Below are 27,119 nucleotides of genomic sequence, written 5' to 3' on the forward strand. Positions count from 1 at the left end.
GTGCAAGCATTTTCCCATGGTTTGATTTCCAGCCACTACCAGGTTTTGAAGCCATATACAGACATAAACATTACATATTCCACCCCAGGTTTCTTCTCTATTCCGTGTAACACAAAAAAAGTTTAAAAAATCTGAAATCTTCAAGGGCTGTAGCTCAGTGATAGAGCCATTTTCAGTCTCAATGCCCAGATTGTTACAAGAAATTTTCAGTGAATTTGTGCTGTCCAGCCATGGTGGTATAGTGGTGAGCATAGGTGTCTTCTAAGCAGTTGGCCTGGGATCAATTTCCAGCCATTGCAGTAGTTTTCATTGTGCGGTTACTTGCTTTAAGTTGTGAAGATCCGCAAGAAGGGTTACTCGTCCAACCTAATTTGATAAATATTAGATCTCTGTTATGGTAGCAAATAAGAGAGCAATATCAATCATCAAGCTGCCTCCCACGAGGATCCACAGACTCAGTCGTGCACTACATTTGCACTTTGCCCGAGTCTGGTAACAACTACTAACCACTTGAAAAGTTTATGAACATTTGTGCTAACATATATGCTTTTTTAGTTGTTGTGGCCGATTGTTCAGGCGATCGCTAGAAATCCATTGGGGTCTCCCGCGCAGGTTTGAATCCTGCTGACATTGAATGGCATTCTTTAAGAGTGAGAGCAAACCACATCACATTAAACCTATTTCCTTGTGGGAGTCATCCCAAAAGGATTAATAAGATAAGTCTGTCTATCTATAAAAATCTGAAAATCTCAGGGAATGTAGCTCGTGGTAGAGCTCATGTGTTACCTGTATGAGGACCCGGCTCTCCAGCATGTATTATGGTAGAGTCTTTAAAAGAGCTGCCAAGATACCACCTCCTGTGTAATCTGACTGGTAGCTTATAGAATAGTGGTAGACTAATACCTCCTGTTTACACAAACTAAGTGGTATGCGGAAGCGTGCTGGGCCCTCTTTGTACATGTACATTTAAAAGCACAACAAGCACTTTAAATTACTGTTTTTACAGTTTCTATTTACTGTATTCATGTACTAGACTGTAATATTTTATTGGTGTTACGCTCCAGTTTTATGGGTGTCATGGCGGTATGAGCACTGTAGCTTCCATTTTTATATTTATTAAAACTTGACATGTCATTAAGTTTACTCTTCTGCAAGTGGAGACATTTCACATCAGACACTTGCAGCAACAGATGATTTGTTAACAGACTGGAAATAGACTTCATGCTGATAGCATAACAAATTAGAGAATGGTTTTGATCCATAAACCTCGGGTTAGGGCCCCAGCACGCTCCCGCTCTGCTCTCAGGTTAGAAAATCTGTGATTGACATTTTGAAGCAAGGTGGCAACCAAGGCTCCAACAGCTTACGGGTTGTAAAAGTTAAACATTTGGTAGACCTTGCAACTATCTTTATGTGAGCTTCCTGATTACTCACACATTGATTATTCATATGTAACACTTGTGATTGCTGGTGTTTATGCAAAGAAAGACTGGAGCATTTATTGGAGTGAATAAGTAGACTGACACTGAAGTATTGAGACAACTGTGACTGAAAATCTAATTCAATCTACATATCGGTCTTCTTAAAGATCTAAATAGATTTTCTCACCTCAGAGTCATCTGGAGCCGTAACGATTAGCTTCTGTCCCTCTGAACCCTGAGTGACAATCACTCTGCAGTGAATGAGAATGCAGTTCCCCTCAGTCTAGCCAAGAATATATTTTCAGGGATCATTTCTATGGGGCGCCGTTTGTAAAGCGGCTCGTGCTGAAAATATAGCATATTTTGTCACATATAGCTTTAAATAATGTTAAAAAACTGGTATGAAATTTTGAGGGTCACTTTCTTGCACATTTACAACAATATTTGTCAACTTGGAAATATTTTAAATAGTTAAATCCAAATATTAAATGTTACACCTAAATGTTAAATGTTAAATCTATATACTAAATCTAAATCTAAATGTTAAATCTAATCTAAATGTTAAATCTAAATCTAAATCTAAATGGTTAAATCTAATATGAAATCTAAATCTACATGTTAAATCTAAATCAAATGTTACTGTACTATGTAAGGACTACAAACCCCACGTTTCACCAGAAATCTACTGGTTACTATGTAAGGACTACAAACCCCACGTTCACCAGAAATCTACTGGTTACTATGTAAGGACTACAAACCCCACGTTCACCAGAAATCTACTGGTTACTATGTAAGGACTCACAACCCCACGTTCACCAGAAATCTACTGGTTACTATTAAGGAGGACTACAACCCCACGTTCACCAGAAATCTAGTGGTTACTATGTAGGACTACAACCGAAGTTAAAAACAAAGCTGAAGCTGAAGAAACCCTAAACTTTACGGGAACAGATCCGCAGACCAGAGAGAGAGAGAGAGAGAGAGAGGGGGGGGGGAGGGGGGGGGGGGGGGGGGGAGAGAGGAGCGCATTTCTCCATGTTCTGTGTGTGTGTGTGATTGATCCGAGCGGGTTTGTAGGCGGGGGGGGGGGGGCTGTGATTATCACAGAACGCTGCGCGGCCAGTTGAGGAGTTTTATTCAATCCGAGCACGGATCTTGACTCATATTACTCGGATAATACTTGTACTCGGCAAAAGTGCTTTATCCGTACCGGATACTCGTTTCAGCCGGATACTCGGATCACCCCTAATATTTATAAATCTAAAAGAAAGTTGATGTGTATATGCATTTATTAAAAAGAAAGTTTATGTCATAATGAATTGTGATGATAAATCAAAAAGAAAGTTGATCTGTATATGCATTAATAAAAGAAAGTTAATATGTGTATGCATGCATCTAAATTAAGTTGATGTGTATATGCATTTATTTAAAAAAGTTGATATCATAATGAATTGTAATGATGACATAATGAATGGGGATGATAAATCAAAAAGAAAGTTGATGTGTATATGCACTAATAAAAAAGAAATTTGATGTGTGTATGCATTAATATAAAAGAAAGTTAATATGTATGCATACATCTAAAATTAAGTTGATGTGTATATGCATTTATCAAAACGAAAGTTGATGTATATGCATTAGTCAAAAAGAAAGTTGATGTATGTATACAGTGCCTTGCGAAAGTATTCGGCCCCCTTGAACTTTTCAACCTTTTGACACATTTCAGGCTTCAAACATAAAGATATAAAAATTTTATTTTTTGTGAAGAATCACCAACAAGTGGGACACAATTGTGAAGTGGAACGAAATCTATTGGATATTTTAAACTTTTTTAGCAAATAAAAACTGAAAAGTGATGCGTGCAAAATTATTCGGCCCTATAAGCCATATATCACAAAGGAGGTGAAAGCATGTAATAATAAAAAAAGCTGGCCTTCAAAAGTAGGACAGGCAGGAGGTGGCAGCTGCACAAAAGGATCTAAACAAGATGCTGAGGAAGGCCAGAGAAAACCACAGGCAATCCATTGAACAGAACTTTTGCTCCTTGGACAAGAAAAAACTGTGGAATTCAATGAAACACATAACTAATATGAACCCTAAAAAAACTCAGATTGTCACTGAATGACAGCGTCAGAGCTGATGAATTAAATGCCTTCTTTTTAAGATATGATGCACAGAATGACTGTTCTCTTGGGAAGGTGGAGCTTTTAGACTCCTTTAATGCCACTTCAGCTCAAATGATAATTGACACTTTGCAGGTACAGTTGATATTTAGCAAAGTTGGCAATAAGAAATCTATAGGTCCAGATGGGTTGCCGGCCTTCTTATTCAAAAGTGTTCAACAGAACTATCTGAGGCGTGGTGCCCTATCTTTCAGCTGTCATTTGACAGTCATACTGTTCCAGATCTCTGGAAGAAGTCTATAATAATACCTGTACCAAAAATGTCCTGTCCTAAAGCGAATAAGGATTTTAGACCTGTTGCCCTTACATGCGAGGTAATAAGTGTTTTGAGAGAGTAATGCTGAACTTACTTAGACAGGAAGTAACTCTTTGTGTCGATCCTTTCCAGTACGCTTATAGTAAAGGGCGTAGTACTGTTGATGCCGTCATTTAGTGTCTCATTTAATAAGGAAGCACTTAGAAGATTCCGACGCCTATGCACGTGTTTTATTTGCTGATTTTAGTTCTGCTTTTGATACAGTCCGCCCTCATTTGCTAGTTCAGAGGCTTGTGGACATGAAAGTCAATCCTTTTATTATCAAATGGTTTTATTCTCTTTTAACAAATAGGTCACAACAAGTGAGGGTAAATGCTACACTCTCTAAGATAAAACATTGTAGTACAGGGGTACCTCAAGGAGCTGTTAGCTCACCTTTCTTGTTCACACTTTATACCAACGAGTGCAGACGTAGTGAGTCCAACAACTATGTCATAAAATTTTCTGATGACACAATTATTTTAAGTTTATTGCATGCTGGTGACTGCCCTTCTACTTATTACAGGGAGATTGACCTCTTTAAGAACTGGTGTGAGAGGAATCATCTCATCCTTAATAATACAAAAACAAAAGAGATGATATTTGATCCCAGAGAAGTGCGTGTCCATGACAATGTAATCATCGGGGATAGAGAAATCGAGCAAGTAACTTCTTATAAGTACTTGGGTATACAATTAGAAAACTTACTAAAAGGAAATATTCATGTTGACTATCTGTGTGCCAAATTGGCGCAAAGACTGCATTTTCTCCGCAGATTGAGACTGGTAGGGGTGAGTACCAAGATCATGACTTTATTTTACAATTCTGTACTGGAAAGTCTGATCAGATATGGTATGGCCTCCTGGTTTGGCACCCTTACCATCCAGTGCAAATCCAAAAATTGAGAAACTAATAAAAACAGCAATGAAGGTTATGGGAAAGAGAGTATACTTCGCTTCAGACCATCTTTGAAAAAACAGTTGTCACCCAGGCTCAGAAAATCCTGAATGACCCCTCACATATTTTGCACTCAGAATATAATGTTTTACCTTCGGGGAAACGCTTTAGAGCTAGCAGATGGAAAAGTAATCGCTATGGGCTGTCTTTCGTTCCAACTTCCATAGCGCTCCTAAATAAACAATCTGCACGGAACAACATAGCTTGAAGCACTTACGGCACTTTATTTAGTTATTTTTAATCATGGTCTAACTAGCTTAGTTCAATTTTTACTATTTGATCTTATGTGATTCCCTTATAGTATTGTGGCGGTTGTATTTTGTTTGTCATATTGTTTTTCTTAGATGTGCTCTAGTGTAATTTATACAGAATTATCTGTTTTATCATTCTGTTTTTTATTGACTTGGTAATCAATTGACAGGGGAAGGTCATGATACTTGTGCATTGTCTGCAATGTAGGGTGGGTTGTATGTTGTATGTGTGTGAAAAAGTCTCTGTGTTTAATGTTGTTTACAGCAGCATAATGTAGTACTGATGCCCAAGACAAATTTCCCTCAGGAGACAATAAAGTTATCTTGATCTTGAGCTTGATCTTTACAATGTTGTTTATTTCTTTTATTACCACACACACATTCATAGCAGAGCTGCCCCCCCCCCCCATGTTTATACTGATGATTGATTGTAATAAATCAACAGAGAGAAGTTGTCTCCATCTGTGTTTTAACAGACACACCTGGGCCGAAGTTGGAAACCAGAATCAGCTTTAAATCCAGTTCTAATCTAGTCCTCACTAAATTTCAAATAATTTCCCTGGAGTTACCATTACAAAATTTACTCTAATTAAATTGGAACATACACAAACTTCTCACAAAATCACACATATCTTGCTACTCGGTCAGAATCTTATCAACCTGGAGTCCCAGTCTCTGTCAATATAAATAGGCTATATGTTTATGTATGTTTTAGGCCTATTGGCAGACGGCCATTTAAAATGTAGGCAATGGCATATAAAGAATAAAGAATAAAGAGTCTTTTCTCCATGTCCACTGTAGTTTCTCAGTGTGCTCTCTAGTAACATCTGTCTGGTCCAGGGAGCTTTGTCATTCATAAGGCTACTTTTACTTTTATATTTTAATTATATTGCTAAGCCTGTACAGATGGAGGATAGATGAAATGTGTCAGTAATATAGGAGATTGTTGGCTGGAAGTATGGAGATACTAAAATGCATTACTTAAAAAGGAGAAAACTAAAAATATTCTATGGTCATGTAAGTATGTGTTTTCCAATAAAAATTTGACTCGAGAATAATTAATTAGTCTATAAATGATGCTCAGAGGCCCCACATGGCCCTCACCTTGTTCGCAATAGGTCAGCGCAGTCGGCTGTTAACCGAAAGGATGGTGGTTCAAGTCCACCCAGGGACGTTTGTTGCTTAAATAACCTGGAGTAAGCCAACTCTAGGGTTTATCATTCTGCAGGTGAATATAGAGCAGCCCAAAGATAACCCAAGTGGCCTTACCTTTATCTGAAGGTACAGTTCTGAAAACCATGTACTGTACATTTTAATCTTTACGGTCATTGGTATGCAGGTCACTTGATGTAATACAAGCAAATACATAAGGCCAGACAGAGAGAAAAAGTGAGAGAAAAGAAAAAGAGACTAGCTGTCTAAAGGATAACCAGTTGAGATTGTGTGCGTCTTTGAGAACTGTAAGTCATATAACTGATGTTGTCAGTTCATTTAAACTAATGAGGAAGATTTTGACAAATCCAAATCAAGTCCAGGAACTTATTCTTTCAAACATCACACCTGAGTCTTTCAAGTCCTGACCATTCCCTGACCGGGAATCGAACCCGGGCCGCGGCGGTGAGAGCGCCGAATCCTAGCCACTAGACCATCAGGGAGTCACATCTTTCAAATTTATCTTTGTAGATGTGAGTTTTCTTTTCACTTACTGGAATGACTCATATTGTTTTAGGCGAGGAATGGTGCCTGGCTAGAGCTTCAGAAGGCAGGACATGACAGATTACACATCTGTCACATAGTCAGTTTGTATTCTTAAATACCAAGTCTCTTGCTGTTCCTTGACTTGTTAGCCATTTGTTGGCTATATTGTTTTAGGCGAGGAATGGCGCCTGGCTAGAGCTTTAGAAGGCAGTGGTGCAAAATGCAAAACTGCCTGTTTCAATTTTTATTACATGGTAATATTACAATAACAGAGGTGCAGAGATTACCTGGAAATGCTTCTGGTATTTTCCAGGGAATCTCTTCACCTCTGTTATTCTAAAATTACCATGAAATACGTATTGTCCTGCACGCACGTAACGCTGTGCAATCTGACCAGCAGCTAAACACCTTCCACCATCAAGCACTGGCGACTGGGATCATTGTAACACGTTTATTTGAGTAACAAAGGGTGAAACTGGGAGAAAACACAATGACCAGTTACTTAGATAGTAATGAGTCACAGATATTAAACAAAGATAATTGTAAAAACAATATAACTACACAACAGGCTAGCAAAAATGTAAGATGAAATAAAGAAACACGTAATGTATTGTTATACAGTGTACGTAGTATAACCTATGTTGGGTATCTAAATAAACTAAGATATACTTACATGTGGCATTACCCAAGATAAAAGTGGCAAACTAGCTTACTGAAGCATATCGTCAGTTAGGGCTGAACAATATTGTGTTTTAGCATTGACATCGCGATGTGTGCATGCGCGAAAGTCACATTGCAGGACGTTACGATGTTGACGTTAATACTTTTTTGCTGCTTGATAGAAAAGTAACCTTTCACCGTTTCTCCTTTACATGATTATTACCATCCGACCATTCCCCTTTAAGACAGGTAGCCATGTGGGCAACGTGTGGATGTGACGTTAGTCCGACGGGGTTTGGTATGGGAAGTGAGCAGAGGTGGGTAGAGTAGCCAAAAATTGTACTCAAGTAAAGTACTGTTACTTCAGAATAATATGACTCAAGTAAAAGTAAAAGTAGTCATCCAAATAATTATTTGAGTAAGAGTAAAAAAGTGCTTGATGAAAAAACTACTCAAGTAGTGAGTAATTGTTGAAGACGTCTGATTTATTTCTTAACACAAGCATCAATCAGACCGACAAAAATACAAATAATCCTATTTAGGCAAATTATAGTTCATCCAATCAATAAAATAAATTAAAAATAATTTATTAATTACCAAATAGTTTACTTGAGAGACTAGTCACATCAAATTAGGATGGATACTGCATGTGTAAAACATACTGTATGTAACCTAAAAGACAAACATCCACCTCTCCACAGTAAAAACTAAAACTACCGCTACGTTTCCTCAGGTTAGATGTTGAGTTTTTGAACGCTGACATGTCCGTTTGTTTTGGTAGACCCTGAACACACCGCATAACTTAGCTGCTGTTTCGCACTTTTCCTAAAAGATAACCATGCTATCACTATGAGGCCGGGGGGGGGGGGTCCTCCTGGTTTGCGTTGCCTTGGCAACGTTTGATTCTGACGTCTTTGCTACGACTGTAAAGCTAACCCCTCCCGCTACTGAAACGAGTATGGTCAAGTGACTGCACAACGACGTGTGATTGGTTAAGCACAGTCACGTGGTAGACCCTTCAGCGGGAGACTCTCTCTCTGTCAAAATAAAACATTGAAATGAGACGTACGCTGGGGTAAAAACAATGACGCGTAGTAACGAGTAACGAGCTCATTGTAGCCTAATGTAGCGGAGTAAGAGTACAGTTTATTTTTCCCTAATCTACTCAAGTAAAAGTAAAAGTATAGTGATTTAGAACTACTCCTAGAAGTACAATTTTTTCAAAAACTTACTCAAGTAAATGTAACGGAGTAAATGTAACTCATTACTACCCACCTCTGGAAGTGAGGCTCAGTTAAACTGAAACACTGGCGCTGAGCTCCAGGTCCTGCAGACGCAGACGGTCCGCCGTCAGTGGGGCTCGGCCAGCGGGGAACATCGCTAGAAAGCTCCGCTGCCGACCTCAACGTGATCTGATCTCCAGCGGGACACGGAAAGCTCCAGACCCGATAGCAGCGGCGCAACCCCCCATGAGCCCACCGCCAGTGTTGGGGGAATAGCAAGCTAGCGTTAGCGAACTAACCAACCAGCCCGCTAACAAAAAAAAAAGTAATTTAAAAGGCACGCATTATACCTACTGATGGTGGTCCGTCCGTGGCTGCAAGACCTGGAGCTCACCCCATTGTTTGAGTTTGACTGTTTAAAGTGTTGAGATAATTAAAATGTATTTATTTATAAGCGGGGTTAGTTTTCTAACGCTAGCTTGCTAATCCACCAACACTAGTGGTGAGCGGGTCTGAAGCTATCCATGTCCGTCTGCAGCTGCAGGACCTGGAGCTCACCGCCAGTGTTTCAGTTTGACTGTTAAAAAGTGTTGAGATAATTAAAAAGTATTTGTTTAGAAGCAGGCTGGCTGCTAGTTAGCTAATGCTAGCTTCCATGCTACATAAATAAGCCTGACAGAGCTGTCCCTCACAGAAAAAAAACACAGGTAAAATTAAAAAAACACTACATAAACTACAGTGTTTATTTAAAAATAGGTACACCTACATGTAGGGTGACGAGATTGCAATATAAGCCTTTATATTAATATTAGCAGTGGAAGCGTGCTGGGCCCATAACCCAGAGGTTGATGGATCGAAACCATCTTCTACTATTTCCTGTGCTTTGTATCTTCAGTAAGTATATATCCAGTCTGTTGATGTTTAACACAGCAACTGATGTTGCAAGTGTCTGAAGTGAAATGTCTCCAACTGCTGAAGAGTAAACTTAATGGCATGTTGAGATTATTTCACCCATAAAAAAAGAAACTACAGTGCTCATACCTTTTATTCCCGCTGTAACACACGTATAAACTGGAGTGTAATACAGTAAATATACTACACTACAAGTAATAAATACTGTAAATAGAAACTGTAAAACATGTACGTTCAAAGTGCTTGTTGTGCTGTCTACCAGTCAGATTACCACAGGAGGTAATATCTGTTGCAGCTCTTTTAAAGACTCTACCATAATACCTGCTGGAGATGCCAGGTCCTCATACATGTAAAGCAGGAGCTCTACCACTGAGCTACATCCCCTGAAGATTTTGAAATTCTTTTGACTTTTTTCTGAGATAGACTTAGACTTATCTTTATTAATCCTTTTGGGATGACTCCTGCAAGGAAATTGAAATATGCGGTGGCTTGAAATCAAACACGGGCAAAATGCTTGCAATGCTATGGTATAAATCATAGTCGAAAAGTAACAAACCTGTTCCCTTTCTGCTGGACAATACAACGTTCACTGCAAATCTTGTAAGACAGATTGATAAGAAATACATTGGTGGAGACTGGTTGCTTCCAGTACCTATGAGATAAGACAATATTTTTTATGAAGGCACATCTGCGATTTGGTATACTGTGACTCTCCACTCTTAAAAAACAGCGCTCGTTGTCAGCAGGATTTGAACCTGCGCAGGGAGACACCAATGGATTTCTAGTCCATCGCCTTAACCACTCAGCCACAACAAGATGACAAGTAGCTCTATACCTGTTTGCACTAATGTTCATAAACGTTTCTATTGGTTAAGACTGCAACTTAAGATGTCATTGTAATCACATTCAGATCACCTCAAATAAAGACACTGATGATCATTGTGTTCATAAGTGCTTCTCTTTGGGGTTGTCTTGGTTGTGAGTTCATCATCAGACACTAACACATGCAGAGCAAGTACATTTCAGCAGTTGTCCACCACTAGCTAAATAAATAAAAGAATGGGAGTTTTGGAATAGATATTCAGCACTAAGTGGTACTTTCTATGCTGAATGAGCTCTATCTGGAGGAAAAAGGAGTTGCCCCAAAGAAGTTATTGGACTCTAATTGACCACTCATAGATTGTTAATGGAATACATTGGGATGATGGTTGTCTATTCATGAAGCCATTCATTACTTACAATAGTCAGTTTTTTGGTTGTTATGTCTCGGCAAGAAGTATTATACTTTTGGGTTGTTTGTCCATCTCTACATCAGAATCAGAAATTCTTTATTGATCCCTGAAGGGAAACTCTGGAAAAGACTGCTCCTTCGAGCCAGATTTGAACCAGTCTCAATGCCCAAATGTATTACAAGATTTGATGCCAAATGCCACAGCTGTAAGACATCACATTGGTTGCCTTCCAGCTATGTAATATATGCAAATGCCAGTGGTGGGATTTGAAGCCTCCAGAGAGACTGGAGCCTTAATCCAGCAGCCTTAGACCACTCGGCCACACTACCTGCAATTATCAACTTTCCACATCATGACAAACACAGGCACCGTAATCAACGTTATGCTTGTTAATGTTATTGGAAAACTTGATGTAATACAAGCAAATACTTAAGGCCCCACCCAACAGTTTTGTGATATGTGGCGGGCAACTGTATGTCAATGATCAAGCTTGTTGCTGTGACCAAGAAACCACCAGCAAAATGACTGATGCATCATCAGTTTAAAAAATGTCTTGGATGCCAAATATTTGAATTCAAAGTCAGAATCCAATTGAGATGTAAGAACAATACAATGCACGTCCAGCTTCTACATTTCCGCATGAGTCAGCTTCCCAAATTTCTAAGGAAATATAAACAGGAAAATAGCCTGATAAGCATACATGTGCAGCTCAACCTCAAAAAGCCATAAAGCAAGTGCTTGTGGCTTAAAGATCGAGCTCCCGCTAATTAAACATCAGACAGGCGCAGTCTCTGTGGCGCAATAGGTCAGCGCAGTAGGCTATTAGCTGAAAGGATGGGGGTTCAAGTCCACCCAGGGATGTGTGTTGCTTTAATAACCTGGAGTGTGCCAACTCTGGGATTTATCCTCCAGCTGAAGACCATAGAGCAGCCCAAAGATCACCCAAGGGGCCTTTAGAAACCATGTACATATAAAACTTTGCGGTCATTGGTATGCAGGTCACTTGATGTAATACAAGCAAATACATGAGGCTCCACCCAACAGTTTTGTGATATCTGGCGTGTGCAGTAACAACACATCAAGTGCATCCAGGACCTGCCTGGTGTGCAGCTTCATACAGAGACGGGTAATATCAAGAAGGGGGGTGTTGTCCTGACCAAGTATCGCTGTGCCAGAGGGTACACGTCTCTGGAATCATTTCATTGCCACCTGAACAAGTTCCTTCTATCTAAGTAGTATGTGTTTCATGATTGTACTTTTGTTTTTGAATGGTAAATGGACATATTTTAAAGAATAATTTTAGAACTGTGCTGGAATTTGCAATAAAAAACCTGACCTTTCCCATTTTGACAAACTGTTTTGATCACTTGAGGTATTTCAATGAAGTCTTTGGTCTTTGACAGTTACCTTGCAATTTAAAACTGTATATCCTATAATCTCTGGAACAATAGTTGGCAGTTGGAGGAGTAATGGCTCACATATTCAGCCCAGGTAAATGCTCAGCCCATATTCACACAGACCTAAACCTACTCACTTAATGCCGGTTACAATATTCTAATAATCAACAATGCCAGAGAAAAATGACAAAGAGTGATAACAGTTAACAAGCATTACGTTAGTTAAGGTCCATGTGTGTGTTACGATATGGAGCATAGTCATGTGCTGGTAGTGTGGCCGAGTGGTCTAAGGCGCTGGATTAAGGCTCCAGTCTCTCTGGAGGTGTGGGTTCAAATCCCACCACTGCCATTTGCAAATGTTACATTGCTGGAAGGTAACCAATGTGATGACTTGGCGTTTGGATGAGGTTGTCCCTTGTGACATAGCTTAGTGAAGTACCTAGAGACCCGTTTCTGACTTGCAATGCCCTGTTTTTAATGACCACCCAATAGTAAGTGTTCAATGTGAAATACTCATTCATTAACAAAATTGTAGGTAACTGTGACGGGGCGCGTGTCAGCCGTCACGGTAGCGATACGCTACATATACCATCTCCAACAAGTGTTATTGTCCAGTCTATAAAAGAGCTGCAGAAGCTCTTATTCTGAAAGAGAAAAGTATTAAAGGGCAATCTCCTTGTGTTCATGGTGATTAATGCAAAAATCAATCTCTATGTCCAGATGTGTTGCAAGATTTGCAGGGAGCAGTACATTGCCCAGTGATAGTGGTGAGCATAGCTACCTTCCAAGCAGTTGACCGGTGTTGGCTTCTCAGCAATCGCAGTAGCTGTCTTTTAGTGATGTTACTTTTTAACTTTGATTTATACCATAGCAGTGCAAGCATTTTGCCATGGTTTGATTTCCAGCCACTAACAGGTTTTGAAGCCATATACAACATTATCATTACATATTCCACCCAGGTTTCTTCTCTTATTCAGTGATCTCACCAAAAAATCAAAAGAATCTGAAAATCTTCAGGGGCTGGAGCTCAGTGATAGACCCCATTTTGAGTCGCAATGCCCAGATGTATTACAAGATTTTCAGTGAACATTTCTTTATCAGGTGATGGTGGTATAGTGGTGAGCTGATAAATTATTAGAGACTAATAGTCTTTAGTAGACCTTGCAGCTATTTTTAATGTGAGCTTCCTGATTACTCACACATTGATTATTCACATGTAACACTTGTGATTGGCTGGTGTTTTAAAAACAGGGCAATCGGAGTACAGATACAGTGAGCGATGGTGGTATAGTGGTGAGCATAGCTGCCTTCCAAGCAGTTGATATGGCTTTGATTCCCAGCCAGTAACTTTCTTTGAGTGACGTTACTTGCTTTATTTGTCAAAAAGTAACCAGAAAGGTTACTCTCGCAACCCGGGTTTGATAAAAAATTAGATCTCGGTTATATCGCACAAATAAGGGAGCATAACAATCAATCAAGCTGCCTCCATGAAGATCCACAGACATAGACACCACCCGCAATTAAGCCTGTCTCCTCAGCTTCTAGGCACCTCTGCATCACCTCCTCTTCAGCTGGAGAGTTTGCACCTGCGTTTGTGAGATCACAGTTTTATGCCAAGAATGGTCTGGTCTCTCCCTCTTCCCCAGATCACATTCTCTCTGTGTTCCATTCCACATGCACTGAAATCCTAGACTCCATTGCCCTTTTCAGATTAAAGCTGTTAAACCTAAGGCGGACCCCTGGCTAAATGACACCACAAGGGCCCTTAAACAACACTGCAGACAAGCTGAACAAAGATGGAAAGACAATCTACATGTGTCACTGGGTGTATTAAGGGACAGTCTATCACATACCAGAATGCTGTGAAGGTGGTGAAGATGCAGCATCTCTCTTCTGTCATAGCTAGCAATCGCCACAAACCTAGATTGTTATGTAATACTATTAACTCTGTCATAAATTCATGCACCCCTGCTCCGACAGATGTGTCAATTAGAACGTGTGAGAAATTTCTCGTTTATTTTATTGACAAAGTAGCATCTATCAGGAAAATAACCTAGTGCTAATTTTAAGGTCTTTTTATCTGCTTCTCCTACACACTCAGCTGTGTTTGAGGAATTTAAGCCTGTGTTGAGGTTGTACAACACATGAAACCTGCCAACTGTCCCTTAGACATTGTCCCAGCCAGAATGGTGAAGGAGGTTTTTAATAGCACCATTGGGGCGAGTCTTCTTACTCTTTTTAAGTAAATTGCTAAGCCTGTACTTTGTTACTTTTACTTGAGTAAAGAAGTTAAATCAGTACTTCTACTTTTACCAGAGTATTTGTTAACACAATTATCTGTACTTCTACTTGAGTATGGCCAGTGAGTACTTTTGCCATCTCTGACGGTCATTGGTATGCAGGTCACTTGATGTAATACAAGCAAATACATAAGGCCCCACCCAACAGTTTTGTGATACATGGCGTGTAACTGTATGATCAAGCTTGTTGCTGTGACCAAGAAACCACCAGCAAAATGACTGATACATCATCAGTTCTGGAATTTTCTTGGATGCCAAATATTTGAATTCAAAGTCAGAATCCAATTGACATCTAAGAACAGTACAATGCACGTCCAGCTTCTACATTTCCGCATGAGTCAGCTTCCCCAATTTCTGAGCAACAGGAAAATAGCCTGATAAGCATACATGTGCAGCACGACCTCAAAAAGCCATAAAGCAAATGCTTGTGGCTTAAAGATCGAGCTCCCGCTCATAAAATGTCAGACAAGCGCAGTTTCTGTGGCGCAATAGGTCAGCGCAGTCGGCTGTTAACCGAAAGGATGGTGGTTCAAGTCCACCCAAGGGTGTTTATAGCTAACCAAGAAGCCAAAGAGGGAAAGGACTGCTGGACCAGTTATTGTTTTTAGGGAGCAGATTTACAGCTATACACTTTGTGGCTCACACAGTGGCTAACCTTTGTTGCCATCAAAGATGCTATTTGGACCTCCAGAAACTTGCTGGTAAGAAAGCACATGCAGATCCCCCTGTGGCTGTGATCAGGATGGCTGCAGTATCTAAGTAGTATGTGTTTTACGATTGTACTTTTGTTTTTGAATGGTACATGAACATATTTTAAAGAGTGGTTTTATATGCTGCGAATTTTGGCAAACTGTTTTGATCACTTGAGGTATTTCCGTGTAGTCTTTGGTCTTTGACAGTTACCTTGCAATCTAAAACTGTATATCCTATTGTCTCTAGAACAATAGTTGGCAGTTGGAGGAGTAATGGCTCTTTACAGTGAATATGCAAAAGAAGATGTTCACAAATTCAGCCCAGGTAAATGCTCAGCCCATATTCACACAGACCTAAACCTACTCACTTAATGCTGGTTACAATATTCTAATAATCAACAATGCCAGAGAAAAATGACAAAGTGTGATAATTTTTTTTAATAAAGTATTAGCAGTTTTTAATAAAGTATTGGCTTTTTACTTGCAAAGGCTTTTTTTCCATAACATTAACAAGCATACCGTTAGTTACGGTCCCTGCTTCTGTCACGATGTGGAGAGTTGATAGTTGCAGGTATTGTGGCCGAGTGGTCTAAGGCGCTGGATTTAGGCTCCAGTCTCTCTGGAGGCGTGGGTTAAAATCCCACCACTGCCATATTCCAGCTATATTACATAGCTGGAAGCCAACCAATGTGGTCTCTTACACCTGTGTCATTTGGCCTGAACTTGGTGAAGTAACTAGAATCATCCATCAATAACTTTGCTGAGATTGTTCCTTGTTAACCTGAGGTTCAACGATTGGTGAAACCTTCCTTTCCAGCACTTTGGAGTAGAAAATCCACAAGTAATTGTGATAATTAATCGTGATCTCCATATTGATCAAAGTATTTGTCGTTATCATTTTGGCCATAATCATGCAGCTCAAAGACATTTTATCAAACCAGGTTGTGCAAGTAACCTTTCTGCTGACTTCTTGTAAAAAAAAAATTGCAATTAACACAACTCAATGAAAGCTACTGTGATGGCTGGGAATCGAACCCAGGTCAACTGCTTGGAAGGCAGCTATGCTCACCACTATACCACCATCTCTGAGCAATGCAGTGTTCACTTCAAATCTTGTAATACATCTGGGCATTGAGACTGAGCTACAGCCCCTGATTATTCAGAAATCACAAGAATGGGCATGTGCATTAGAGTGCGGATCGGGCCGGATTTTTCTGTCCAAGCCCGGCCCGCGTCCGACAGAGCAGTAACCGAACCCGACCCGAGCCCGACAGGCATTAAGATATTTATGTCCGAGCCCGACCCGAGCCCGACACAGTTAAAATCCTTCGATAGCTCAGTTGGTAGAGCGGAGGACTGTAGAGGCATAAAACTGAAATCCTTAGGTCACTGGTTCAATTCTGGCTCAAAGGAGAAGTTTTTTTCCAGAGTTTCCCTTCAGGGATCAATCAAGAATTTCTGATTGTGATGTAGAGCTGGACGGACGACCCAAAAGCATAATACTTCTTGCCAAGACATAACATGAAACAAAAAAAAGAGGTTGTCTAGATATGAGCGCAGAAATCCTTTTACGACAGGCTTTACGTGATAATCATGAAACCTTCGTGTGAGACACTCTTTTCCATCATATTCAATAAATAAACCAGATTATTCAATCCATTCCTCTACTTCTATGCAAAGTAGTCTCATCCAGGACCTATCGCACCCTAAGCGATAATCACAAACCTAGACCAATGAACAAGGAGAGTCATGTCCTGCTCATTGTTCCTCATATCTTTTCCCAGTTTTTTTCTATTGCGTGCTGTTGAAGCAGGATATGAAAATTGCCAACATGCTGTACTACAATTGTGCTGGCTACTAATCTGGGTTAATTTAACAATAAACTGGATTTAAAAGTACAGATTAGGGTTTGAACAGCTCCTGCCTTCAGGGCTCGTCCAGCAGTTGAACCCAGGATCTCTCACACCCAAACCAAGAAACATACTGCTAGACCAACTAACCACATAAAAAAGATCATGTTAGCAATTTTCCATCAAGTAAATGTGATCAGTCAGTGACTAGAAAGGCAATTGTTAAGTAGTTTGTTTGGCATGTGGTGTTTTTATTGCTCCACTGCCAGATTGAGCTTTCTGATTATATTGGCCGAAAGACCACTTTTGAAGCAAAACTTGATTTTTTCGGTCAAAGGTGACAGCAGATAAGCCTAGTTTCCACCATCTATTGGACGACAAACTACTTTTGCCAAAATTGGAAATTAAATATTGCTAAAAAGGAAATGCAGCTTGGATTTGTCACTGACTTGAAAGGCTATGGTCAGGTAGATTGTCGTGGGGTCTTTTCATGGCTCCACTGCCCGATTCAGCTTTCCGATATTATTTGACAACAGGAAACATTTGATACAAAATATTTTTACCAAAACACAGACTTGATTTTGTCAGTAAAAAGTGATGGTAAAATTGGGGGAAGGGGGAATTTTCAAGCCCCACCTGCCCCCAACACCCCAACACACTGCTAATGAAATACGCAACAAGCTTAAAATGCTTCCCCCTGTTTAGTTCTGACTCTGGGGACAGAAAGTAGACCTTTCCAAGATGACCTGAGAGGTCTGGGTGGGTCATAGTGTAGTAGCAGATCAGAAATGTATTTTGGACCTAAACCGTTAAGGTTTATTAACTAGCAAAAGTACTTTGAAATCAATTCTTTGAGGTGCAGGAAGCCAGTGTAAAGACTTCAGAACTGGAGTGATGTGATCCAGTCTCTTGGTCTTAGTGAGGACTCGAGCAGCAGCGTTCTGAATCAGCTGCAGCTGTCTGACTGATATCTTAGGGAGACCTGTAAAGACCCCGTTACAGTAGTCAAGTCTACTGAAGATGAAAGCATGGAACAGTTTTTCCAAATCCTGTTGACATATAAGTCCTTTTAACCTTGATATATTCTTATGGTAATAATAGGGTGACTTTGTAATTGTCTTAATGTGGCTGTTAAAATTCAGGTCTGAGTCCATGACTACACCAAGATTTCTGGCTTTGTCTGTTGTTTTTAACATTGTTGTTTGAAGCTGAGCGCAGACTTTTAATCGTTCCTCTTTTGCTCCAAAAACAACCACCTCAGTTTTTCCTTCATTTAATTTCAGAAAGTTCTGGCACATCCAGCCGTTAATTTGTTCAATGCACTTAATCAATTGTTGTATTGGACTATAGTCCCCTGGCGATAAGGTTATGTAAGTTTGTGTTTCGTCCGCAAAACTATGGTAACTTATTTGGTTGTTTTCCATAATCTGAGTCAGTGGAAGCATGTTAAGAACCAGTATTAATGCAAAGAAAGGACTGGAGCATTTATTGTAGAGAATAAGTAGGCTGACATATGGGTCAAAAGGTGAGAGCTTGCAGAACAAAAAAGCTGGGGCACCCAAATAGCTCAGTCGGTAGAGCGGGTGCCCATATTTAGAGGTTTACTCCTCGACGCAGCCGGCCGGGGTTCGAATCCAGCCTGAGTCCCTTTGCTGCATGTCACTCTCCCTCTCTCTCCCCTTTCATATCTTCAACTGACCTCTCAATTAAAGGCCTAAAATAATCTTTAAAAAAAAAAAAATCTGAATTTATATTATAATTATAGCCAATAGAGAGAGATCCACCCATTACCTTAATTTATATGCGTTGTACTTTTCCCTTGCCGGGTGAGTTAGGGAAACTGTTACAGCATAGCAGAGTTTTCTGTCCACCTCCACACGCGTAGTCTTCTCTTCAAGTAGACTTACTGCCTCCTGGTCTTGTCTTGACCTGGTTACCACTTTCTCATTTTTGTGTGGCAGCACATCCAGCTGCAAGAGATTCTCAACAATCTGGAAGAGCTCCATGTTGGAAGGAACAGTGGACGTCAAAAGGTACTGTTGCGGCCGTAGCTGTTGCTCCACGATCCGTGCTGGGCTCTGAAACGTTCCCCCCCAGTCTGGTTCGAATGGTGAGTGTTCCATCTGGTGGACCGAGCTTCACTGGCTCTATGGGGGTGAGATGTGGATGATCAGCACCAATGGGAAGGAACGGGCTGGCGTTCTCAAACTGCTGAAGGGAGAGACCTGCCAGGTACTTATAGCTCTTCTGCAGACTGACTGGATAGGATTGATCCGCCAAGCCTAGGCAAGTTAACCCGTTACTCCCAATACTGACAGTCAGTATACTGTATGTTTAGCTTATACAAGGTAAAAGACAAATTAAGACTTAACAGTGATGCTACTTGTGGAGGTGATGTGGCTTAGTTGGTTAAAGTGCCTGTCTAGTAAACAGGAGATCCTGGGTTCAAATCCCAGCAGCACCTTGTTGTTGGAGAGATTATCTCTTTTGGCGTGTCATCATCAACCCAATCCCTGTGAAAGTACCCTGGTAGCAAATAAAAATTGCATGTTACATTTCCTCAGAAACACTAATAACATGCCCAAAAGGTGTTCTATTTGCCTGATAACTAATGAAATTAATTAATAAATGCACTACTTTGGCTCCACTACAGTTCTGTGTCAGTCAACTGCTCCATTTCACTCACCACTGTGTCAGACTTAATGCCCCGCCCACAACAACATCTGATTAGCAGGCAACTTAAAAACAAGTACAGGTAATCTCTGCAGCAACAAGGTGTTGCTGGGATTTGAACCCAGGCACTTCTGCTGACTAGACAGGCACTTTAACCAACTAAGCCACAGCACCGCTGGGGATGAATACGGATGCATGGCCATTATGGAGGTACTCGGTGTAAACAACTGAGGTGGTTGGGTCATCTGGTAAGGATGCCTCCTGGGGGCCTTCGTAGAGAGCTGGTCCAGGCACGTCCAGCTGGGAGGAGGCCTCGGGGAAGACCCAGGACTAGGTGGAGAAAGTACATCTCCAACCTGGCCTGGGAACGCCTCGGGATCCCCCAGTCGGAGCTGGTTTATGTGGCTCGGCAAAGGGCAGTTTGGGGTCCCCTGCTGGAGCTGCTGGACTAAGATGGATGGATGGAGGGAACCCTTTTCACTAGCTCATTGTATTCTTGCAAGACGGGATTTGCTGCAGGAGGCACTGTAGCTTAGAGGTTAAAGCGCCTGTCTCGTAAACAGGAGATCCTGGGTCCAAATCCCAGCAGTGCCTGGTTATCACTTAATAAAGTGTTTCCACATGGTTCCTGATACTTAACATGTGCAACAAAGTTATAGCCTGATCTTCTAGAGCACTAAAGTGACATGTGGTGTTGTTTTCTACCATAACATTACATGTGTCCATGTAAAGCGAATAGAGGTGTTGTTGCAACTTTAGTGTGAAGATTATAAAGTTTTTATTATCATGAATTTCGGTCTTACCTTGGAAGCTTAGGGCTCCTGCACACTGCCTGCATGGCGTGAGCGTGTCAGCTGAGGTTAGAATGCCTACCGTATTGGTCAATACTGTTAACATGGGAGAAATAAAAACAGACACGCCACACAGCAAATGCTATTTTTACTGTTGAGGAGGACTAAATTAGGACTGTGTTTTAAGCTTTCCATGAGAAATGGCATGATAACAGCTGTTTTCAGTGTTGATGGAACATGGCCTGACCGGAGGGAGTGGTTAATGACCTTTGTGATGAGGGGACTCATGGCATGGAGGTTGGATTTTACCAGGGCTGTGGGGAAAGGGTCTCTCATCTCTCAAGGTCCTTGCATAGGACTTCTGTTGTTCTCGGTAGGCCTGCCTATGAATAGTGAGTCCTGAGGCGATGCTCAAGGACACGTCCAGCTGTTTTCATTTGCCGGAGTTCGTAAGGGTCCCCTACTGGAGCTGCTGGACGAAGATGGATGGATGGAAGCAACCCTGTTCATTAACTCATTGTATTCTTGCAAGACAGGCTTATCTGTAGAAGGCGCTGTAGCTTAGTGGTTAAAGCGCCTGTCTTGTAAACAGGAGATCCTGGGTCCAAATCCCAGCAGTGCCTAGTTCTCACTTAATGAAGTGTATTGTATGCATATGACTAGTGATTCATAACAGGTGCAACAAAGTTACCACTTGCCTGATTTTACAGAGCACAAAAGTGACATGTGATGTTGTCTTATAACATTATATGTGGCTGAAAACAGTCTATACCAGTGGAGTGGAATGCTGGCTTTAATAGGTGCAGGTGGGCTGCACGCTGTTAGGTCAGCCATTCTGGGAATCATTGGTTCAGACTTCCACCGATGACACTCATCAAGTGGGCCGGGGATGACGGATGGCCTCGCGCCCTCTCACCCATCTCACCCCGGACACAACCTATTCCAGCTTCTTCCTTCTGGTAAGCGCTACAGAGCACTTTACGCCAAAACCAACAGAGTCAGGACCAATTTCTTACCACAAGCCATCACTGTGATGAAATATTTGCACCGCTGTTCTATGGCTTCTGAATGAGAGTAAGTTTGTTGTTTTGTTTGTGAGTAGTTCTGGAACAATAGGTTGAAGTTGTAGGATTTTAAGATTTGCGGTCCTAAACTGTTAATTACAGTTCTAAAATGTTACATTGTAGTTCTAGAATGTTAAGCTGCAATTCTAGAACAATAGGTTGAAGTTTTAGAATTTGAACATGCATTGTCACCAGACTTTAGTTTGATCTGAGGAACAGGAGGTTAGCACAGGCCATGATTGTAGAATGCAGGCACATTTTAGACTGGTAAATTTCAGGGATTTTTACACTGGGATGGAACTGCTAATCTTGCAATTGACAGGCCCAATACAGCCATCTGATATTGTGCAGAACTCAGGGATTCCCACTCTCTAAAACACAACCGCCCAACATGGGGCTTGAACCCATGACCCTGAGATTAAAAGTCTCATGCTCTACCGACTGAGCTAGCCAGGCACTTCTCAAGTTTTGAGTTGCGGTCCAAAGATTTTACCCAAAAGTTCTGAAATGTTCAGTTCTAGAATGTTACTTGGCAGTTCTAGAATGTTAGGTTGAAGTTCTAGAATGTTAAGCTGCCATTCTACAATGTTAGCTTTAATTTCTAGAACGGTAAACTCCAGTACTAGAATGTTATGTTGAAGTTCTGGAATGTTAAGATGCAGTTCTAGAAAGTTAAGCTTTCATTCTAGAAATTTGAGTTGCAATTCAAGAACAATATGTTGAAGTTTTAGAATTTTTATAAGTTGCGTTCCCAAAAGGTTGCTCATAGTCCTAAAAGGTTACATTGTAGTTCTAGAATGGTAAGCTGCAGTTCTAGAATGTTAGGTTTAAGTTCAAGAATGTTAAGCTGCAGTTCTGTAATGTTAAGTTGCAGTTCTGGAACAATAGGTTGAAGTTGTAGAATTTTAAGAGTTATGGTCCTAAAATTTTACTTACAGTTCTCCAATGTTATTTGTAGTTCTAGAATGTTAGGTTTAATTTCTAGAATGTTAAGCTGTCGATCTAGAATGTTAGGTCAAACTTCAAGAATGTTAACTTGCAGTTCTGGAATGTTAAGTTGCAGTTCTGGAACAATAGGTTGAAGTTGTAGAATTTTAAGAGTTGCGGTCCTACAATGTTAATTGCAGTTCTAAAATGTTACATTGTAATTCTGGAATGTTAAGTTGGAGTTCTAGAAAAATAGGTTGAAGTTTTAGAATTTGAACATGCATTGTCACCAGACTTTAGTTTGATCTGAGGAACAGGAGGTCAGCACAGGCCATGATTGTAGAATGCAGGCACATTGTAGTCTGGTAGATTACAGGGATTTTTACACTGGGATGGAACTGCTAATCTTGCTATTGACAGACGATCTGCCCCAATACAGCCACATTATACGGTGCAGAACTCAGGCATTCCCACTCTCTAAAACACCACCGCCCCACATGGGGCTCGAATCCACGACCCTGAGATTAAGAGTCCCGGGGACCCTTTACGTTGCCCTTCGGGTCCATAGGACCCTTGACATTGTCCTTCGGGTCCCGGGGAACCTTGACGTTGTCCTTAGGGTTCCAGGGACCCGTGGCATTGGCCTTATGGGTCCTTGGGACCCGTAGCATTGTCCTTTGGGTCCCGGGGACCCTTGACGTTGTACTTTGGTTCCTTTTTATGGGTGTTACAGCAGGTATGAGTAGTTTCCATTTTTATGGATGAAATAAACTTGACATGCCGTTAAGTTTACTCTTCAGCAGGTGGAGACATTTCATTTCAGACACAGATGCTTTGTTAAACATCAACAGACTAGAAATAGACTTAATAAGAATTAGCAGAGGATGGTTTCGATCCATCGACCTCTGGGTTATGGGCCCAGCACGCTTCCGCTGCGCCACTCTGCTCTACTGTTCAGGCTCAGGGGCTGGAAAACCTGTGATTCACATTTCTGTTGTCTAAAACAGTTTCTATCTGTATGTCCTATATGTAAAAATAAACATAATAAACATTATAACTTGTATAAAGCACATACTATTTACTTACTATAGCCATAAAGGAAATGCTTGTGGCTTGAAGATCGAGCTCCTGCTCATAAAACAGCAAACATGTGCAGTCTCTGTGGCGCAATAGGTCAGCGCAGTCGGCTGTTAACTGAAAGGATGGTGGTTCAAGTCCACCCAGGGACGTTTGTGGCTTAAACAACCTGCAGAGAGCCAATGCTGAGATTTAAATCCTGTCTTCAGCTCCTTTGAATCTGCTGTCTGCAAGTTGTCTGGTCCCACTCCAACCATCATTGCTACTGTCTACTGCTTCCCTAAACCGAATAGTGATTCTTTTAAATGACTTTGCTGCTTTCCTTACCCACTTAGCCTCTCTCTCACCAAACATAATACTGCTGGGTTATTTCAATATCCACATGGACAATATCAACCTGCCTCTCACCAAAGACTTCCCCTCCTGCTTAGACAGTTTTGGATGTCAGCAACATACCACTTTTCCAACACATTCCAAAGGACATATTCTGGACTTAATCTGCTGCTCTGGTTGTAACCCTGTCTGACCTTACAGCAGATGAACTCCCTATAACTGACCATTTTCTCCTCTCATTTCCAGTGAAACTCCATCTCTCCATCTCAAAAATACCACGCCTTATTTAATTTCGGAACACAAAGAATATCAACCCCGCCACACTCACTTCAACTATTCACTCCTTCTGCCTTCCTGACACTCACAATCTCTCCACCCCCGATGATCTGGTCTCTCATTACAACACTGGACTCCATAATATTCTGAATTCTCTTGCACCGTTGAAAAACAGATCTGTTTCTTTCTCTGTCTCCGCCCCTTGGTTCACCCCCGATCTTTGTCTCATGAAAGCCAAAGGTCGGCAACTTGAACGTCTCCATAGGAAAACTGGTCTCACTATTCACAAAGAAATGTACAACAACCACATCCTACGTTACAAGGACTCTATTGCCAGCACCAAATCCCACTACTCCCACACAAGAACTTGTGTGCACAGAGTTGTTACTGTTCGCGCTATATTATACAATTAAATTAATATTTAATGTGGTTTCCACCACATAGGGACCCTCTAGGGCAGTTCAAATCGATTGCAAAAACAGACCAGTAGGTGTCGCACCATGCCTGCTGTGTGCGAGCTACTGTCATTTAGAGATAATATAGAAATTAAGTTTTATGTTCTGGGATTTTGGAAAGCTAAACACTTTCTATTATTTTCATTATAACTGTGCTTTCACAAATCCCGTTTCTTAGCCCTGCTGCTTAAGGCATAGCCTACTCACCAAAATGAGCTCTTTCTCCTCATAATGTTTGTCTGATTTCCATATTTGCTATTATACTGCGTGAACAGTTTTAGGAGTTGACTGTAACACTCACAAATTTAAAAACATGTCACATATAGGCCTACAGTCCAGTGGGGGGTGTGGCTCTAGTGTGTGTAATAGACAACAAATGGTACATTCTATAAAGCTACTTTGAGATGGTCATTCATTTTTTTGGATTGGATTTCTGCAGAAAAAGAAACAAAATGCATCTGTAAAACACAATCTATAATCAATACAATATACTGACAATTGTATAAGAGTCTACCTGACAGATTTAAATATTGCAGTTTCTGTAATTTCGGCTGATGATAGTGTTTTTTTGTCATTGTGGTATGATTGACTAAATGTTCCTGTTGGAAGAGAACATGTTGTTGATGGGTGGCAGTAGCTCAATATGTGGTAGTTGGGTGTCCTCCCCCAGCAAGGATTTGAGCATCAACGGCTTCATTTCCTCTATTAACATAGGCTTTTATGCACCAATTTACATATACATCTAATACTTGAAACACATTAAAAACATCTAACACCTGAAACACCTGAATCACTTCAGACACATCAAAGACATCAAACACCTGAAACACATAAACATCTGAAACTCATCAAACACCTGAAACGCATCAAAGACATCAAACACCTGAAACACATCCAACACCGGAAGCACAAACAGATCAAACACCTGAAACATATCAAACACATCGAAGACATTAAACACCTGAAACACATAAAAAACATCAAAAACATCAAACACCTGAAACACCTGAAAGATATCAAAAACATCAAACACGTCAAACATCTCAAACACCTGAACAAATTGAACACCTGAAACACATCAAACACCTGAAACATATCAAACCCCTGAAACATATCAAACACATGAAACATATCAAGCACCTGAAACACATGAAACACCTGAAACACATCAAACATCTGAAACACATCAAACATCTGAAACACATCAAACACCTGAAACACATAAAACACGTCAAACACCTTCAACTAATCAAACACATCAAACACCTGAAACACATCAAACATCTGAAACATATCAAACACTTGAAACACATCAAACACCTGAAAAACATCAAACATCTGAAACACATCAAACACCTGAAACAAATCAAACACCTGAAACATATCAAACACCTGAAACACATCAAACACATCAAAGACATCAAGCACCTGAAACATATAAAAAACATCAAAAACCTGAAACACATAAAACACATCAAAGACATCAACACCTGAAACACATAAAAAACATCAAACACCTGAAACACATCAAACACCTGAGACCCATCAAAAACCTGATACACATCAAACACATCAAACAACTCAAACACCTGAAACAAATTGAACACCTGAAACACATCAAACACTTGAAACATATCAAACACCTGAAACACATCAAACACATGAAACATATCAAATCCCTGAAACAAATCAAACACATGAAACATATCAAACATCTGAAACACATTAAACAACTGAAACACATCTCAAACACAAAAAAAAATCAAAGACCTGAAATACATTAAACACATCAAACACCTGAAACACTTTAAACAACTGACACACATCAACCACATCAAACATCTGAAACACATCAAACACCTGAGACACATCAAAGACATAAAAGATATTAACACCTGAAACACATTAATCACCAGCTTCAGGTAAGTAGGCCTCAAAGACCAACTGCTTTTGCGTCGCACGGTCCCTGCGTTCTGGAAGCGAGGCCTCCAAAGCCAAACTTTCAAAAAGCTTTCGCAGCGCCTGGTCTCTGCCGAAGCCGCTGGCCTCCAGCTACCCGGAGAAGAACTCTACAACTTAAATCAGTCATGCATTAGTGTACATGCATTAGTCAACAGACCTTGTAGCGCAATGGTAGCGCGTCTGACTCCAGCTCAGAAGGTTATGTGTTCAAATCACGTCAGGGTCAAATGTTGATGGGTGACAGTAACTCAGTATGTGGTAGTTGGGGGTCCTCCCCAAGAAAGGATTTCAGCATCAAAGGCACATAAATCACCTGAAACACCTCTCGATTTTAGTTACAGAGTGAGGCATCGCACTTCTCTTCCATCTTTGTTGAGAGTTGCACATGCGCAGTACCTAGGTAAGGATTACAAGCCAATCAGGAGCAGAGTATAGGCTGGACTACAGTAGAGCTGTTTGGAACCAGTGTTTTCTTTTGGAGATTCATGAT

The 27,119-nt window shown here is 40.6% G+C and overlaps 10 non-coding genes across 10 annotated transcripts; 6 read left to right on the forward strand and 4 right to left on the reverse strand.

Moving 5' to 3' along the window:
* Positions 1-6,690: 6,690 nt before the first annotated feature.
* trnae-cuc (transfer RNA glutamic acid (anticodon CUC)) lies at positions 6,691-6,762 on the reverse strand. Its single transcript has one exon. It is a non-coding gene; the product is annotated as a tRNA-Glu (tRNA).
* Positions 6,763-12,496: 5,734 nt separating this feature from the next.
* On the forward strand, positions 12,497-12,578 carry trnal-aag (transfer RNA leucine (anticodon AAG)). The gene has a single exon. It is a non-coding gene; the product is annotated as a tRNA-Leu (tRNA).
* A 3,213-nt stretch (positions 12,579-15,791) lies between these two features.
* Positions 15,792-15,873, forward strand: trnal-uag (transfer RNA leucine (anticodon UAG)). The gene has a single exon. It is a non-coding gene; the product is annotated as a tRNA-Leu (tRNA).
* A 362-nt stretch (positions 15,874-16,235) lies between these two features.
* On the reverse strand, positions 16,236-16,307 carry trnag-ucc (transfer RNA glycine (anticodon UCC)). The gene has a single exon. It is a non-coding gene; the product is annotated as a tRNA-Gly (tRNA).
* A 3,154-nt stretch (positions 16,308-19,461) lies between these two features.
* Positions 19,462-19,535, forward strand: trnat-agu (transfer RNA threonine (anticodon AGU)). Its single transcript has one exon. It is a non-coding gene; the product is annotated as a tRNA-Thr (tRNA).
* A 730-nt stretch (positions 19,536-20,265) lies between these two features.
* Positions 20,266-20,338, forward strand: trnat-cgu (transfer RNA threonine (anticodon CGU)). The gene has a single exon. It is a non-coding gene; the product is annotated as a tRNA-Thr (tRNA).
* A 747-nt stretch (positions 20,339-21,085) lies between these two features.
* On the forward strand, positions 21,086-21,158 carry trnat-ugu (transfer RNA threonine (anticodon UGU)). The gene has a single exon. It is a non-coding gene; the product is annotated as a tRNA-Thr (tRNA).
* An 824-nt stretch (positions 21,159-21,982) lies between these two features.
* trnak-uuu (transfer RNA lysine (anticodon UUU)) lies at positions 21,983-22,055 on the reverse strand. Its single transcript has one exon. It is a non-coding gene; the product is annotated as a tRNA-Lys (tRNA).
* Positions 22,056-23,401: 1,346 nt separating this feature from the next.
* trnam-cau (transfer RNA methionine (anticodon CAU)) lies at positions 23,402-23,473 on the reverse strand. Its single transcript has one exon. It is a non-coding gene; the product is annotated as a tRNA-Met (tRNA).
* Positions 23,474-26,783: 3,310 nt separating this feature from the next.
* Positions 26,784-26,855, forward strand: trnaw-cca (transfer RNA tryptophan (anticodon CCA)). Its single transcript has one exon. It is a non-coding gene; the product is annotated as a tRNA-Trp (tRNA).
* Positions 26,856-27,119: the final 264 nt, after the last annotated feature.

This window comes from Etheostoma spectabile, unplaced genomic scaffold (genome assembly GCF_008692095.1).
Source record: "Etheostoma spectabile isolate EspeVRDwgs_2016 unplaced genomic scaffold, UIUC_Espe_1.0 scaffold00001871, whole genome shotgun sequence".
NCBI classification, from domain to species: Eukaryota; Metazoa; Chordata; class Actinopteri; order Perciformes; family Percidae; genus Etheostoma; species Etheostoma spectabile.